The 15,640-nt window shown below is 40.0% G+C and overlaps 1 pseudogene; it reads left to right on the top strand.

Moving 5' to 3' along the window:
- Nucleotides 1-14,196: 14,196 nt before the first annotated feature.
- Nucleotides 14,197-15,640, top strand: part of LOC102839280 — a 17,616-nt pseudogene continuing 16,172 nt past the window's right edge.

The following is a 15,640-nucleotide window of genomic DNA, read 5'->3' as shown; positions in this document are numbered from 1 at the left end:
GTAGTCCCAAGCCTGCCTATCAGTGATGTATCCACCCTGGCTTTGGGGTGCCTCTTTGTCTCTCTCTTTGTCTCCTTTGTCTCTTTCTGTGTATTCTTGAGTCGCCGTCAGGTATCCTCTCCTCGTGAACTGAACCCCAATGTCGAGGCGGGTCCCCGACAGATAATATTAAAAGTACCATGGGCTGCCAAAAGAACAAACAGATCTTTGTTGGAAGTACAGTCAGAGATCTCCTTGGAGGCCAGGATGGGCAGTCTTCATCTCTCATACTTTGGACATATTGTCAGGAGGGACCAGTCGCTGGAAAGGGATATCTTGTTTGGTAAGGTGGAGAGTCAGAGAAAAAGACAAAGACCCCCAGTATGATGGCTTGGCAAAGTGGAATCATGAATGTGTTTATGCATAGCAACAATTGTGAGTTTAGCCCAGGACCAGGCAGTGTTTCATTCTGTTGTGCATAGGTTTGCTCCAAGTCGGTACCGACTTGATAGCACCTAATATTTTAAAGAGTCATAGTGTGGCACTGTGGAAAAAAAGTGCTGAACCTTAAGATCGGTTTGAGCCACAAGGTTGGTGATTCAAACTCACCAGCTGCTCCTTGGAAATGCCATACAGGGTCGCTATGAGTCAGAATTGACTCAAAATCACTTCATAATAACAACAATTATAAATAAATGTGTAAAGACCTGTCATTAAAAACCTAAATGGAAGAACATGCTCAGAATTTCTCAAGCTGAGAGAATTGAAGGGAAAAAATTCAAACCACACGTTGCAATGCTGAAAGATTCTTTGGGCAAAATATCGAACAACTCAGGAAACATCAAAAGAAGATGGAAATAATACACTGAGTAGCTGTGCCAAAAAAGAATTGGTTGACCTTCAAATATTTCAGTGGTGGTGGCTGTGTGCCATGGAGTTGGTTCTAACTCATAGTGACCCTATGGGTTTCCAAGGCTGTAAATCTTTATGGGAGCAAATCGCCTCATCTTTCTCCTGCGGAACAGCTGGTAGTTTCGAACTGCTGACCTTGCAGTTCACAGCCCAATTCGTAACCACTATGCTACCAGACCTCCTTAACCATTTCAGTAGTTAGCATATTATCAAGAATGGATGGTACTGAAAGAAGGAATCTAAACTTCACTGAAGGCATGGGTGACAGTCAAGGCTCCAGGAATTGAGGGCATACAAATTGAGACATTTCTACAAACAGATGCAATAGTGGAATCACTCATTTGGCTATGTCAGGAAATTTAGAAGACATCTACCTTGCCAGTCAACTGGAAAAGATCTGTATTTGTGCCATTCCAAAGAAAATAATCCAAGAGAATGTTAAAAGTATCAAATAATATCTTTAACATTATATGCAAGTAAAATTTTATTGAAGAAAATTTAAGAAAAATTTCAAGAGCACATCGACAGAGAACTGTCTGAAATTTATTTAACTCATATTTAGAAGGGAACATGGATTGAAGGATATGACTGCTGATGTCAAATGAATCCTAGCTGACAGTAAATCATACCAGAAAGATGTTTACCTGTGTTTCATTGCATATGCAAAGACATTCAATTGTGTGTATCATTACAAATTATGGATAGCCTTATGAAGAATGAGAATTCCAGAACTCTTTACTGTGCATATGCAGAATCTGAACATAAACCAAGAAGCTGTCCTTCAGACAGAACAAGTGAATACCACATAGCCTAACATCAGGAAAGTTGTGTCTTAATAGTATACCTTTTCACAATACTTACTCAATTTGTATGCTGATCAAATAATATGAAAACCTGAACCATATGAAGAAAAGGACAGGATCAGGAGTGGAGGAAGACACATTAATAACCTGTGATATGCAGATGACACTACACTGCTTACAGAAAGAGAAGAGGGCTTGAATCATTTACTGATGAAGATCAAAGATGAAAGCCTTCACTATGGATTATACTTCAATATAAAGAAAAGAAAAATCCTCCCAGTTGGACCAATAAATAACATCATGGAAGTTGTCAAGGAAAGGAATTCTTTTTACTTGGATCCACAACACTCAAGGAAGCAGTCTTCTTCAAGAAATCTAATCAGCATTGCATTTAGCAAATAAGTTGCAAAAGAACTCTTTAAACTGTGAAAGAGCAAAGATGTTCCTGACCTAAGCCATAGTTTTTTTTTTTTTTCAATTGCCTCATCTCCATGTACAATCTTTATAATGAATAAGAAAGACACAAGGCCAGCTGGTGCCTTTGAAACATGGTGTTGGCAAACTATATTAACTTTAGCATGGACTGCCAGAAGAATGAACAAATCTGTCTTTGAAGGAGTATAGAGAGAATGATCTTCAGAAGCAAGGATGGGGAGTGGGGCACACTTATTCTCTTGTACTTTAGTCAAGTTCTCAGGAAGAACCAGTCCCTGAAGAAGGATATTGTTCTTGAAAACTAGTTGCTGTTAAATGTCATCAAGCCAGTTCCAACTCATAGCAACCCTGTAGAGGGCTTCCGAGGAGCAGCTGGTGCGTTTAAAACACCAACCTGCAGTCCAGTGCTTTATCCTCCAGTACCACACCAGGACCAGAAGGTCAGGGAAAAAGAGGAAGATCTTTGAGGATATGGATTGATACAGTGACTACAATAATGGGTTCAAGCATAGCAATGGTTGTGATGATGACACAGGACCAGGTATTGTTTTGTTCTCTTGTTCACAGGGTCACTATAAGTTGGAATCAACTCAAGAACATTTAACAACAACAATAATAAAGAAGATGAATCAAGATTACTCAAATTTACCCTCCAATCAGAAATACCAAAGATGAATAGAAGGTTTGTTTTGTTTTTTTTGTTGTTGTTGTTTTATGAATCTCTGCAATCTGAAATTGGTCTTGCATGCAATCAAGATGCATTATTAATTCGGTGATCGGATAAACATAACACGACAAATATTCTATTGTATGTTTATACTCCATTTTGCTTATTCATTTGTTTGTTGATATATATTTAAATTTTTACATCTCTAGATTATTTTTAATGATGCTACTATGAATACTGACACACAAATACCTGGTTAATATCTAGTTTTCAATACATTTGGATATATACATTAGAGTGGAATTGGTGAGAATTTTAGAGCCCTGGTGTGGTGCTGTGGGCTAATATTCTAGACTGCAAAGTTGCATGAACCACAAGGTCAGTGGTTTAAGCTCACCAGCTCCTTGAAAAATCCTATACAAGGCCCCTATGGGCTGGAACAGACTCAACAGCACTGAACAACAACAACATGCTAATTTTGGAATTCTGGTGTGGCATAGCAGGATCAGCACTGGACTGTGAATCACAAGGTTGGCAGTTTAAACGCACCAGATGCTCACTAGAAACCCTATACAGGGTTGTTATGAATGGGAACCAACTCAACAGCACTTAACAACATGTTAATTTTACGTTTCTTTTTGAGAAACCATAAGACTATATTTCACAATAGCTTCATCATTTTACATTCCCATCAGCAATGTACAAATGTTTCAAATCCACTCATATTCTTCAACACTTCTCTATTTTCATTTTGCTGATTGCAGCTATGCAAACAGGTGTGAAGTAGTATCTCATAGTGGTTTCCTCATTGACTATTGATGCTAAGTGTCTCTTCTTGAGCTGAATGGCCATTTGTATATCTTCTTTGTATAAATGTCTGTATAGTTGCTTTGCCCATTTTTTAGTTTAGTTGTCTTTTTACATTGAATTGTAGTGGCTGTGATCTAATGAGTTGGTTTGGACTCCGAGTGACCCCATCTAGGGTTTCTGAAGCTATAAATCTTTATTGGAGCAGAAAGCTTATCTTTCTCCCACACAGAAGCTAGTGGATTTGAACAGCTAAACTTTCAGCTAGCAACACAACACATAATATATTCTGGTTATAAAATTCTTATCAAATTTATGATTTTCAGATATACACTTCCATTCCTTTTCCTCTTTCTTTTCATTCTTTTCAATGTCATTTGATGCATAAAAGTGTTCCATTTTAAGGAAGTTCAATTTAACTACTCTTTTATTTGTTGCCAGTACTTCTATTTTGTCTTTATATTTATAAATCTTTGCCAATTTTTCCAGATATTCTGGGTATTAAAACTTTATCAGAGAGAACAAACAAGAAGGTGGATTGGGTAGACATGCAGTGTGGAGCTCCGTCAGCAAAAACACAGAATACTGGACCAATCAGGATCAGTGGATAGTGCCAGAACTCTGAACCAAATATAAAGAAATATTTAGAAGGTTGGAAGGCTTACAGCTAGGGGGATTTGTAGCAGAAGCAAGAAATCCAGTGCTTTATAATTCAAGATGATCAGCTGTTTCTGGAGCCACCATGTTGGCCAAGACCAAACGGGGGAAGGATCAGACCAAGCATGGACGCCTGACAGAACCACGGAGATAAAGGTGTGGACACTTTTTTTTGTATCTGTTCATTGGTCTCTCGCTGTTTTTGCACCTCCATTCTGGTGACTAGAGGGTGTACCTGAACGAGTTGACACCCCACCCCAACCCCCAGAGGGCTCACCTACACATGCATGCAGATCGCCACAAAATTTAAAGTGATAGTTTCCACTTAAAACAAAACAGCAGTGCAAAATGGCCACAGTCAGTCCTGAACTGCTTATCGCTGGGAAAAAGGCCCGAATGGGGATTAACAAGCGGGACAGGCAGACGAATCAGGAAATAGGCCAGAAATTAAATCTTGAGTTACATCACAATGAACAACAGTGGCATCTTGAAATTTCTCAGGAAGAAGAGTGAAAAAGGAAGCCCATTTCCTGATGACATCTACCTGGAGGCAATCAGAAAGCATAAAAAATACCAAATTCACACCCATCTAAATATTAAGGCCACAGATAACTCCTGAACATGTACAAAAAACAGAAACAGATGACCATATCAGCACATGTCCATAAACGAGATAAAGTAACTGAGGAAAATGAGCTGGAAGTAGACAAACACTCCATACTGGAAGATGGACATGCTTTGGAAATGCCACAGAAGGAATTCAGAAAAATGATTTAAAAATGTATCAAAACACTATGACAATGGAGTTGACAAAAATAAGGAAGAAGTCAGGAAAGTGCTATAGGAACAATCAAAAAAGATAGATATAGCATTGGAAACAATTCAAAACATACAGAAAGAGGTCCAAATGATTAATAATAGAATATCAGAAATGGACAATACACTGAAAGGACAAAGGAGTAGAAATGAAGAGACAGAAGCCAGAACTAGTGAGCTAGAAGACAAATCTCTCAACACTACTAAGATATAAGAGCAAGCAAAAAAAAGGATACAAAAATATGAAGAAGGCCTAAGATTCATGTTGGACAACATGAAGAGGAGTAACATAAGAATTATCAGCATTCCGTATCAGGAAGACTCACACAAGTCCTCAGAAGAGATAGTTGAAGAACTACTGGAAGAAAATTTCCCTAACATCCTGAAAAGTGAAATGATAAGCATTTAAGAAGCTTAATGAACCCCAGGAAATATAGACCCTACAGGAAAATCACCAAGACAGATAATAATCAAGCTCTCCAAAATCAAAGATAAGGACAGAATCCTGAAAGCAGCTAGGGAAAGGAGAAGTGTGACATACAAAGGTAAGCAAATCAAATTAAGCTGGGATCTCTCAAGAGAAACCATGCAGGCAAGAAGGCAATGGGGAGACATATATAAAACCCTGAAAGAAAAAAACTGCCACCCAAGAATCCTCTACCCTGCAAAGCTGTCAATCAAATACGATGGAGTAATCAAAACATTCCAGATTAAACAAAAGCTAAGGGATTTTGTCAAAGCCAACCCTACTATGAAAAACATCCTAAAGGGAGTTCTGTGGACTGAGAACCAAAAAGAACAGACAACAACCAGAGAATGACATACAAGCAGCATCACCCTGAACTCAGTTGACAAATGGAAGAGTCAAGAACAGAATAAAATTATAAGAACAGAGAATCTGAGAGGTTAGTCTAAAATCAAAACAATTAAAATGTAAAAGAAGGTAAACACAGAGGAACAGAGATCCAGATGGTGAGAAGACTTGGTAGATTACAAGATAAAACAGACTGTCTTATATGGAGGGAAGAATTATTGGAATATAAGGTAAACACAACAGTGGGGTGGAAGTGGGGTATTTAGTATGGGTGTTGGGGAGGGCAATATAAGAAGGAGGAGGAGGTGGAAGAACAAGACAGATAGGGGAACAATGAGACTGGTTTGCATGGCCTTCATGAAACAGAGGTAAATAGTGATACATATTCAACCTTGGAACAACAGGGCTCTGTGATACAGGGATCTAGGCATAGTTTGAAGAGGGGAAGTAATACTAACATGCTTGACTGTCTTATGAATATTGGTTTCCCTTGTCTACTATTGTAAAATACACATTTGAGTGGGATAGAAAAGAATGTTGGGAAACAGGATTACAGAAAATTGTAAGCCTGTTTTCAGCATATAACTGATTGGTATATCTAAAAGGGGTTCTAGAACTTGCCCAATGAAATAGGCCTCTTGTAAAGCTTTTGCAGAGTATAGGACCTTAGGTGGAATCCTGAGTACCATCCAGAATCTTATGAGGTGGGACATTCCCACAAGCAGACCAGCCTGGAACAGCTAGAGCAACAGAAGATATATCTTCAAAGAAAGATCATCAGGAAAAACCCAAAACAAAAACATCAGCATGACTGGCTACTACATGAATAAGCAAGCTGTTCTCTAGGAAGCCATCAAGGCAAGTAATCAAGCTCTTTCAGGACAAACTCCCCTCTAAGACTGAAACTCAAAGGTAACACATGAACAGGCATGTAAGCTTGCTGGCTACCACATTAGTCTACTGGTGAATGGAAGAGGGGGAAAGGCAGCAATGAAGAAATGGACTGAGTTCAACCACAGTCAATTGACTCTCGTTGACCTGGAGATGAGAGAGAGAAGAGGAAGGGCTGGTTGGTCCAAAGTGTGGGACACTTGAGCCTGGGGACACTTGAGCCCAGGGACAAGGACATAGCCACAGAGGGTTAGAGCTGAGAGTGAAGCATCGAACTGATATGAAGTGAGGGAGATACACAAGAATACTCAATCTTGCAGACATTATCCATCTGACCTAGCCTCGATGGCTTGATAATCAGAACTTGTCTAGAGGAAGGTTACAAAACAAAACAAAAAAAAATTTTTAATAAAGGAAACAATGGTAAATTACTTCAATTTGATGAACCTGGCTTATACTCATGGAGGTAGTAACTCTAAATACCAACAGAGAGGGAAGGAGTCTTCACATCAAGTATCAATGTTATCCCCTCTGTGCACAGAGTAGATAGGGAAGGTCAACTTAGACATTGGCTACCTAAAATGAGGGGGCGATAACGACACAAAGTGACTGGCTTACAAGGTTTCAAGAGGGAGTTTAGTTTAAGAATGTGAGGGGAGAAAGAGTCTGCACTGAATAGTTTTCATCTTGTCTAGATGGGTGTGGTGAAAAAGAGATGAGGATAAGATTTGTATGATTCAATAGTGAATAATTGTTATCATGACTAATTATGACTGTCACAATTGTAAAGGTAGAAGTTTTGTAACAAAAACAGGGGAGTGGTTAATCTTACAGTCCAGAAACAGAGGACCAGAGGACCACCAAGGGAGAAGAACAAAAGCAGAATGCATGACCTTATCCAGAGAAGCAGCCATGCCAGAGATGGAGGCAGAGATGGAGACATGGAGAGAGGGAGTGGCTGAGGCCTCTAGATTCATGGGAAGAGAGAGACTAAGAGCTGGTGGCCAGGAGGCCGACTTATAGACTGTGCCCTTTGGATGTGTAAATTATTATAATGCCAAAGTGTTTTTGTTTTATTTTGGTTTGTTTTGTTTTTAAAAGCTTAAGTGAATAAAGAAAAATACTGTTAACTGATGGTACATGGAGGGGATTATAATCATTGTAATGAAATAAGGTGTATGATTTGTTGTTGTTAAGTGCCGTCGAGTCGGTTCCGACCCATAGCGACCCTGTACAGGGTTTCCGAGGGTGTAAATCTTTACGGGAGTAGAAAGCCTCATCTTTCTCCCACGGAGCGGCTGGTAGTTTCAAACCGCTGACCTTAAGGTTCGCAGCCCGATTCGTAACCACTATGCTACCAGTGCTCCTTAAGGTGTATGATTAGTTGAGTGTAAATCTGATGAGCTGCCCTGTAACCTTTCACTCAATCCACAATAAAAACCTTAAAAAAAAAAAAAAAAACTTTATCAGATATACTCTGAAAATATTGTTTCCCACTGTATGGGAGACAGTTGTCTTTTTTCACTTTTTCATGGCATTTTTTGATGCCCAAAACTTGTCAGTTTAATGAAGTGTGATTTATCTATTTTTTCTTCATTGCTTGTGCTTTTCATGTCTTGTTAAAAAAACAATCCCGGTGATTGTCATAACTATAAATATAGAAGATGTGAAGCAAAAAGGGGGGAGTAGTTAATCTTTCATTCCAGAAACAAAGAAGTCTAGGACCATAAAAAGGGAAGAGAATGAGTGGAGCATGGGATCCTAACCAGAAAAGTGGCAGACAGCAGAGACAGAAGCAAAGGCGATGGCATAGAGAAATAGAGCAGATGAAGACTCTAGACCCATGGAATGAGACAGACTGTGTACCTGTGGGCAGGAGGCTGGTTGCAAAATGTGCCCTTTGGACACTTAAATGAATATATGTTTTCTGTACATAAAAAAAAAAAAGGAATAGAGGTAAATACTGTTAACCAATAGCACATTAAGGGGATTGTAATCACTTCAATTAAACAAAATATGATTTGTTGACTGCAACAGTGATAATCTGCCTGTAAACTATCACTCAGTAAACAATAAAAAATTTTTAAAGAAAAAAACAAACTAAAGTCAAGGTCATGCAATTTTGCCCTTGTGTTCAAAGAGTTTAATAATTTTAGCTAAAAAATTTAGATATTTAATGCATTTTGAGCTTTTTTTTTTTTTTTTTTTTAATGGGGTAAGGTAAAGGTCCAATTTCAATGTGTATATACAGATTTCCCAGCACCATCTTTTGAAGAGATTGTTCTTTCCCCTCTGAATGATCTTGGCACCCTTACAAATGTCAATCAAATATAAATGTTGAGAGCTTATTTCTGGGCTTTCAGTTCTATTCCATTTGTCTATATGATTACCCTTATGCCAAAACCACATTACTTAACTAGGTGCTCTATTTTAAAAATCTTTTTCAAGAATGCCTTGGCTATTCAGAGTTCCTTGCAATTTCATATTAATTTGAGGATAAGTGGGAAGCCCTGATGGCATAGTGGGTTACACATAGTGGGTTACATAGTGGGTTGCTAACCACAAGGTTAGTACTTCAAATTCATCAGCCACTCCGTGGGAGAGAGATGAAGCTTTCTGCTCCTGTAAAATTTTATAGCCTCAGAAAACCTATACAGGGTTGCTGTGATTTAGAGCCATTTCAATGGTACACAACAACAATAGCAGTGGTGCAGTGAATTAATTAATATGGATCTTCTAGTGATAACCTTTGAAACTACCACCAATCAAATTACTTTGTCATGATGGGTCTGGGTAAGAAAAAGTTCCAGAAGAAGCTGATATGATTCAGTTGTCAGTGATAGGGCTAACTGTGATTGTAAAAACTCAGAACTTTAACATGGGAATTGGTCAATTTTCCCATCCTTGATTGGTTGGTTGGTTATGTGCCATGGAGTTGGTTCTGACTCATAGCGACCCTGTATAGTTTCTGAGGCTGTAAATCTCTACAGGAGCATAAAGTTTCCTCTTTCTCACATGCAATGGCAGGTAGTTTTGAACTGCTGATCTTAGGTTAGCAGTCCAACTCATAACCACTATGTTGCTGGGTTTTAAATGAGCCATCTCAGAGCCAAGAACTGAGAATCTCACTGTCATCAAGAAAGAAGAGTCAGGAGTGAAGTGCACATTTAGATTCCTACAAATTGAACGTCATCGGTCCAGGGACAGGAAGCTGTGATACCAGACAAGTAGCAGAGAACTGACAGCAGCAGAACCAAGATGAAGAACACAAGGCAGAGCAGTGGGCTTCCTGGCCCACAGAGTGAGTAAAGCTGAATACGTTCAGACAGGATGTTTGATTTCAGATTGGGGTGTCTCAGGGCATTTAATCTAAGGAGCTAGGTTTGCCCACCCACCCACAGAGCTAGAGCTGAATGCCTGAGAGCTGTGGCTTATACTGGAGTGAAATGTACTTTGAACATTTATCAACGGCCCTAAAAGAACTTTGCAACAATACCTGAGCAGGGCAGAGGCCTGGTTAAAGGGCTAAGGGCTAGAGAAAGCCTTATCCACAGGCATAGCAAAGAAGAGGACATACTGGTCAAAGAACTGTACCTGAACATTTCTAATCCTGAATTGTAAGTTGTTAACTTCCCTAATAAATTCCATTCCCATGAACATTATCTGTAAATTCTGTGTGGCCTTTGCAATGAATTATCAATCCTAGATGAGAAGTAGAGAGTTCAATGGTAGAGGCAATTGGTGTCAGAATTGGTAAAAAGTCTGGAGAATGAAGGCATGTCTGACCACTGACTCATAGATGATAGCATGGCCTAAACAAAATGGAGTCAGTTTAGTCATTTGGTCTTGATAAATAAGGACCCTGCTAATGAGGAAGTTAGTTTAAGAATTAGCCAAGATGACCTCATGGTCCGAGAAGGAGAACAGGATGTGCTTAACCCCATTCAGATAGTTATCTCAGGAACTAAGCAGCTTGGACCCTAAAAGGTGGACTGTTTGAGAATGATTATTGTCTTATTATTTCTTTTTCCCTAAAGGTAGAATGTTTGAGGAAGTTTATTGTCTTATTGTTTCTTTTTCCAAAGAGTACTATCCTGCCTGATGTTAAAATAGATTAAGTGTACATCCAAGTGTAATTTACCCCATATAATGTAACTGCTCCTCAGAAATCCTATAAAGTGTCACTAGGGGTTGGAACTGACTCAACGGCACAGAGCAACATATAGTGGAGTTCTGATGTGTCGCTGTGGGATAAGGTACTGGACTGCAAGGTCAAATTCACCAGCTGCTTCTTGAAAGCCCTATACAGGGTCTTTATGAGTCAGAACCGACTCAACAGCACTTAACAACAACAACAACATACAGTGCCGCACTGTTGGACAAACACTGGACTGCTAACCACAAGACTGGTGGTTCACACAAACCATCTGCTCCTTGGAACCAACTCAACATCACTTAACAAATACAACAGCAACATAAGGTTGCTATGAATTGGAAATGACTCAACGGCATGTGTGTGAGGTTTTGTTGTTGTTATTTTGGTTGGTATCCCTCTGCAGCATGATGGGAGCAGCAGTAGCTTGGAGACTTTATCTATCTATGGAATGCTTATTTGCCTATGACTAGCAGAGTCATACTGTAGACCACAGACTGGTTTGCACTGTAAGGTCTGCGATTCAAACTCAGCTGCTCCTTGGAAACCCTATACAGAGTCGCTATGAGTCATCCTCCAGACTGCTGGCTTTCTGTTAATAAAGCTTGGATTTGATCACACCCCATCTCTGTGATTAACTACAGTGACAGGCAGCAAACCTTCGTTTTTGGTTTGGCAGCATAGGAATCAGCCTAGGACTGATGCAGATAGTGATTCTTCTCCTTCCTCCTGGTGAAATCAAAGGTTATGTTGGCTTCCACAACCATTTTTACAATAAGCATTTCCATTTCTAAATTTCCAAAATATATCATTGGGAATTTGACAGGGATTGCATTAAATCTGTATGTAACATTAGATAACATTGTCATATTAACAATATTAATTCTTCCAATCCATGGGAATATGATGTCATTCTATTTATTTAGATCTTCTTTAATTTTTTAAAGAAAGTTTTAGTTTTCAGAGTACAAATTTTGTACCACTTTGGTGAGATTTATCAGTAAGAATTTTATTATTTGTGATGCTTTCATAAATGAAATTATTTTCTTAAATTTCTTTCCAGATTTTGCATTTATATTGTATTGAAACACTACAATTTTTGCAACCTAATTTTGTATACTTAAAAGTTTGCTTAACTCATTACTTTTCCCATGAAATGTACATGAAATTAATTTGCAGTTTCACTTCTTTCTATTACTTTAAATAGGCAATTCAATTAAAGAATGCACTATAGGAACTATCCTCTACTTTGATAAATATATAATGTTCTTAAACATCATGGAGAACCTGTATAGGGTTCCCAAGGAGCAGCTGATGGGTTTGAACTGCCAACCTTGTGGTTAGTGGGCCAGTGCTTATTCCACGGAGCCACACCAAGACCTTCTAAAACAATTGTTAAGTAACTTCAAGTAAGTTCCTCACCGCAAAGCCGTTTGAACTGCAAGGTTGGAGGTTCAAGCTCACTATCTGTTCCTTGAAAATCCTATACAGGGTTGATATGGGTCGAAATCAACTCAATGGCACATCACAACAGCAACAATAGGGTTTCTGAAGCCATAAATCTTTTCAGGATAAGAAAGGCTTATCTTTCTCCAACAGAGACGCTGGTGAGCTCAAACCACCAATCGTGTGGCTCACAGACCAGTGCTTGTTGTACAGAGCCCCTGTGAGAAACATTGTGGATACCCCAGATACTGCCTCGGCCCCTCTTCGCTACTGGAGGGTCACTAAAAACCCCTGACTAGGACCTTATTATGATAGGTCTGCAGAGGGAGATCTGGAGTGGACCACCTTGTCTATTATGAGGTCAATGATGCATTATCATGAGTGCTTACCAACAAATGCTCAAGAAATCCAATATGTACTAATTTTAACAAGAGTGAGGCTATTTTATTTGATTTTGCAAAATTGGGTGCCAAACCTAAAGACGGGTAGACCAGAAAAGAATTTTATCTTCTAAGCTCAAAAATCCCTCCTCCAGTTCCTCACTGACTGAGCACTATGGGGCTAACAACCTTTAAAAGCATCTTTACTTTCCCTTGGTGGTAGCATTCTTATTTAATGTTCCTAGTTGTTGAACTGGTTCCTTCCTCCTCGCCCAATTCACCCCACTCAAATACTTCAGATGTGTAAGATTCTGTTGTTACACAAGCTAACAATTTCAATACTCAACTTCCTGGACCCACTTATTCCTAAATATGAACCATCCTAAGAATTATTTCTCCTGGTGTGATACTACAGGATCACCACTGGACTGTAAAACACAAGGTCAGCAGTTCAAACACACCATCTGCTCCTTGGAAACCCTATGCAAGCTCACTATGAATCAAAAACAACTAAAGGGCACTTAATGACATCAATAACAAAAAGACCATCAAGTATTATTTCATAGGGTCCTCATGAAAGGGACTAAGTTCTTTGGCAACTAGCTGATAATTTATATGTATTTTTAAAGAATATTAAGTCAAGTTCAATTTAAAACCTAATAATATTAAACTAAGTAAAAGTTTAAAATAAACCTGGAGATATTAAACAAACTTTTATTTCAGTAGTGATTAGACTTTATAGTGTATGAGTAATTTCTAGATCTTTAAGAAAATTTACTAGAGTTGAATTAAATTAGCAAACATTTATTATAATTTAATATTTACATGCTTTTGAAAAAAGATGTTATGTATGCATTTGAGTATTTCTGAATTAATGTGGTCATTTTTTTCCATGTAATAAGTCTGTATTATAGGACACACAATCAAAACAATGTTAAAATTTTCAATAAAAAGAACTTCCCGGCCTTCCGGTTTGCCAGGGCGGCCAGGCGGTGTGGGTGAGTGGGGGCTCTGGGATGGGGGGGGCAACTCGCGAGTTAAACCTCCCAGGTAGGAACTCACAGTCTCACAGCCTGCGTGAATCTCAGTGCACCAGAGCCTTAGACCCGCTTCTTTGAGAAATCACTGTGCGAGGAATTACAGGCTCCTTAAAATTGCGCCGCTGCAGCCCCAGCTCCTTTGGGCTTGAGGGGGCGGGGCGGGAACCAGCTCGTGCGGAGCCTCCAGTAGCAGGGAGACTCAAACAGGGAGAGCCACTGGTGACACCTAACCCAAGGTGGGATTTCTGCGCATACAGTGGACAGAGGGAAGTTAGTTTAAAAGCGGAAAAAACAAAACAAAAAAAAGCCTGCAGGAAAAGAGAAGCGGCGACTGTCTGACGTCATCAGGCGCGGACTGTGCCTGCCTGAGCCACTTCTGCCCTGCCCAGTTGACCCATGTCTGCCGGCCAGTGGACCCCCCACCCCAGCACAGTCCAACCGTGTTCCCAGGGCCCGCCGGGTGTGCACGCACCCAGGCGAGCAGCTCCCCTCCTGTCCGAGCTGCGTGCCGCGGGCCTGCCAGATGTGCGAAAGCAAGCGACCCGCCTCCCGCTGAACCGAGCAGCATCCCTCAGCCCTGCCAGGCGTGCACCGGCAAACAGCTCACCTCACACTCAACTGAACCGTGGGGCATGGGGGCAGGCAGCCCCTCTCCTGCAGCGAGCACACACTGGGGAAACCTATTTGTGTCTCCCCTTTATTTTTATTATTATTTTTTATCTTAGAAGGTTCAGCAGGTGCCCCGACGTGGACCCGAGGGCTGGGGTGCCACTACAAAGTCACCTGAATTACAGGGTCAGTGGTCCACGCCCACCAACCGCTCCTCAGAAACCCTATAAAAGAGCATTAGGGGAGGGACGTCCGGCGCTTCCCTGACACAACAACACAGTCTAGCCCACTGCCCAACCTCCAAGGCTCAAGCCCTGCCAGCAAGGCACAAGTGGGCACAAGCCAGCAAAAGGGGAGACGACTTGAGGTGATTTTTACCAACAGCAACAAGGCAATCCTGCTGTGCCCCTACAGGTTAAGGGACTAGAATGCAGAACATTTTGAACTGCAAGGTCAGAAGTTTGGGCCCACCAGCTGCTCCTTGGAAACCCTATAAAGGATACATGGTTTTGCTTTCTTCTCTTTCTTTCTTTTTGCTCTGCGGGTTAAGGGACCAGACTGCAGAGCACTTTGAACTGCAAGGTCGGTAGACCGCCCCCACCAGCTGCTCCTTAGAAAACTGATAAAGGGGTATTTTTTGCTGTTGTTTGTTTTTATTATTATTATTATTATTTTCCTTTTCCTCTGTTCTCTCTCTTTTGTGTGTGTGACTAGAGGTTGCCTTGTTTAATCTCATTTTTTCTGGGGCTGAATCCTCTCTCTCTTTTCTTTTCTTTTTCTCTTTCTTTTCTTTTCTCTCTCTCTCTCTCTCTCTCTCTCTCTCTCTCTCTCTCTCTCTCTCTCTTTTGTTGTTTTTGTTTTCTGTCATTCCTTTCATGCTGTTGTTGTTTTTTGTCTTGCTTCATTATTATATCATTATCGCTTTTGTTTTTTACTTTGCTTCTGATTTTGTTTGCTACCCATCTGGTGTTGTTTGGAGGTCACATAGCCTCCCTTCCACTATCAGAAAGCCCCATTTTTGCCTTTGATTTTGATTTGGGCTTTGTTTTCTACCCGACTGGAGCTGTTTGGCTGTCACATAAAAGATTAAAAAGGGAAGACCAAACGCTGAAAACACCCTACTGGAAGCAATCAGAAAACATAAAAAATTACCAAACTACATACTTAATTAATTATTAGGGCCACAGACAAACATTAAACATGCCCAAGAAGCAAAAGCAGATGTCCATAG

The sequence above is a fragment of the Chrysochloris asiatica genome, unplaced genomic scaffold, assembly GCF_000296735.1.
Source record: "Chrysochloris asiatica unplaced genomic scaffold, ChrAsi1.0 scaffold00244, whole genome shotgun sequence".
Taxonomy (NCBI): domain Eukaryota; kingdom Metazoa; phylum Chordata; class Mammalia; order Afrosoricida; family Chrysochloridae; genus Chrysochloris; species Chrysochloris asiatica.
This window is presented reverse-complemented; position numbering and strand designations above follow the sequence as displayed.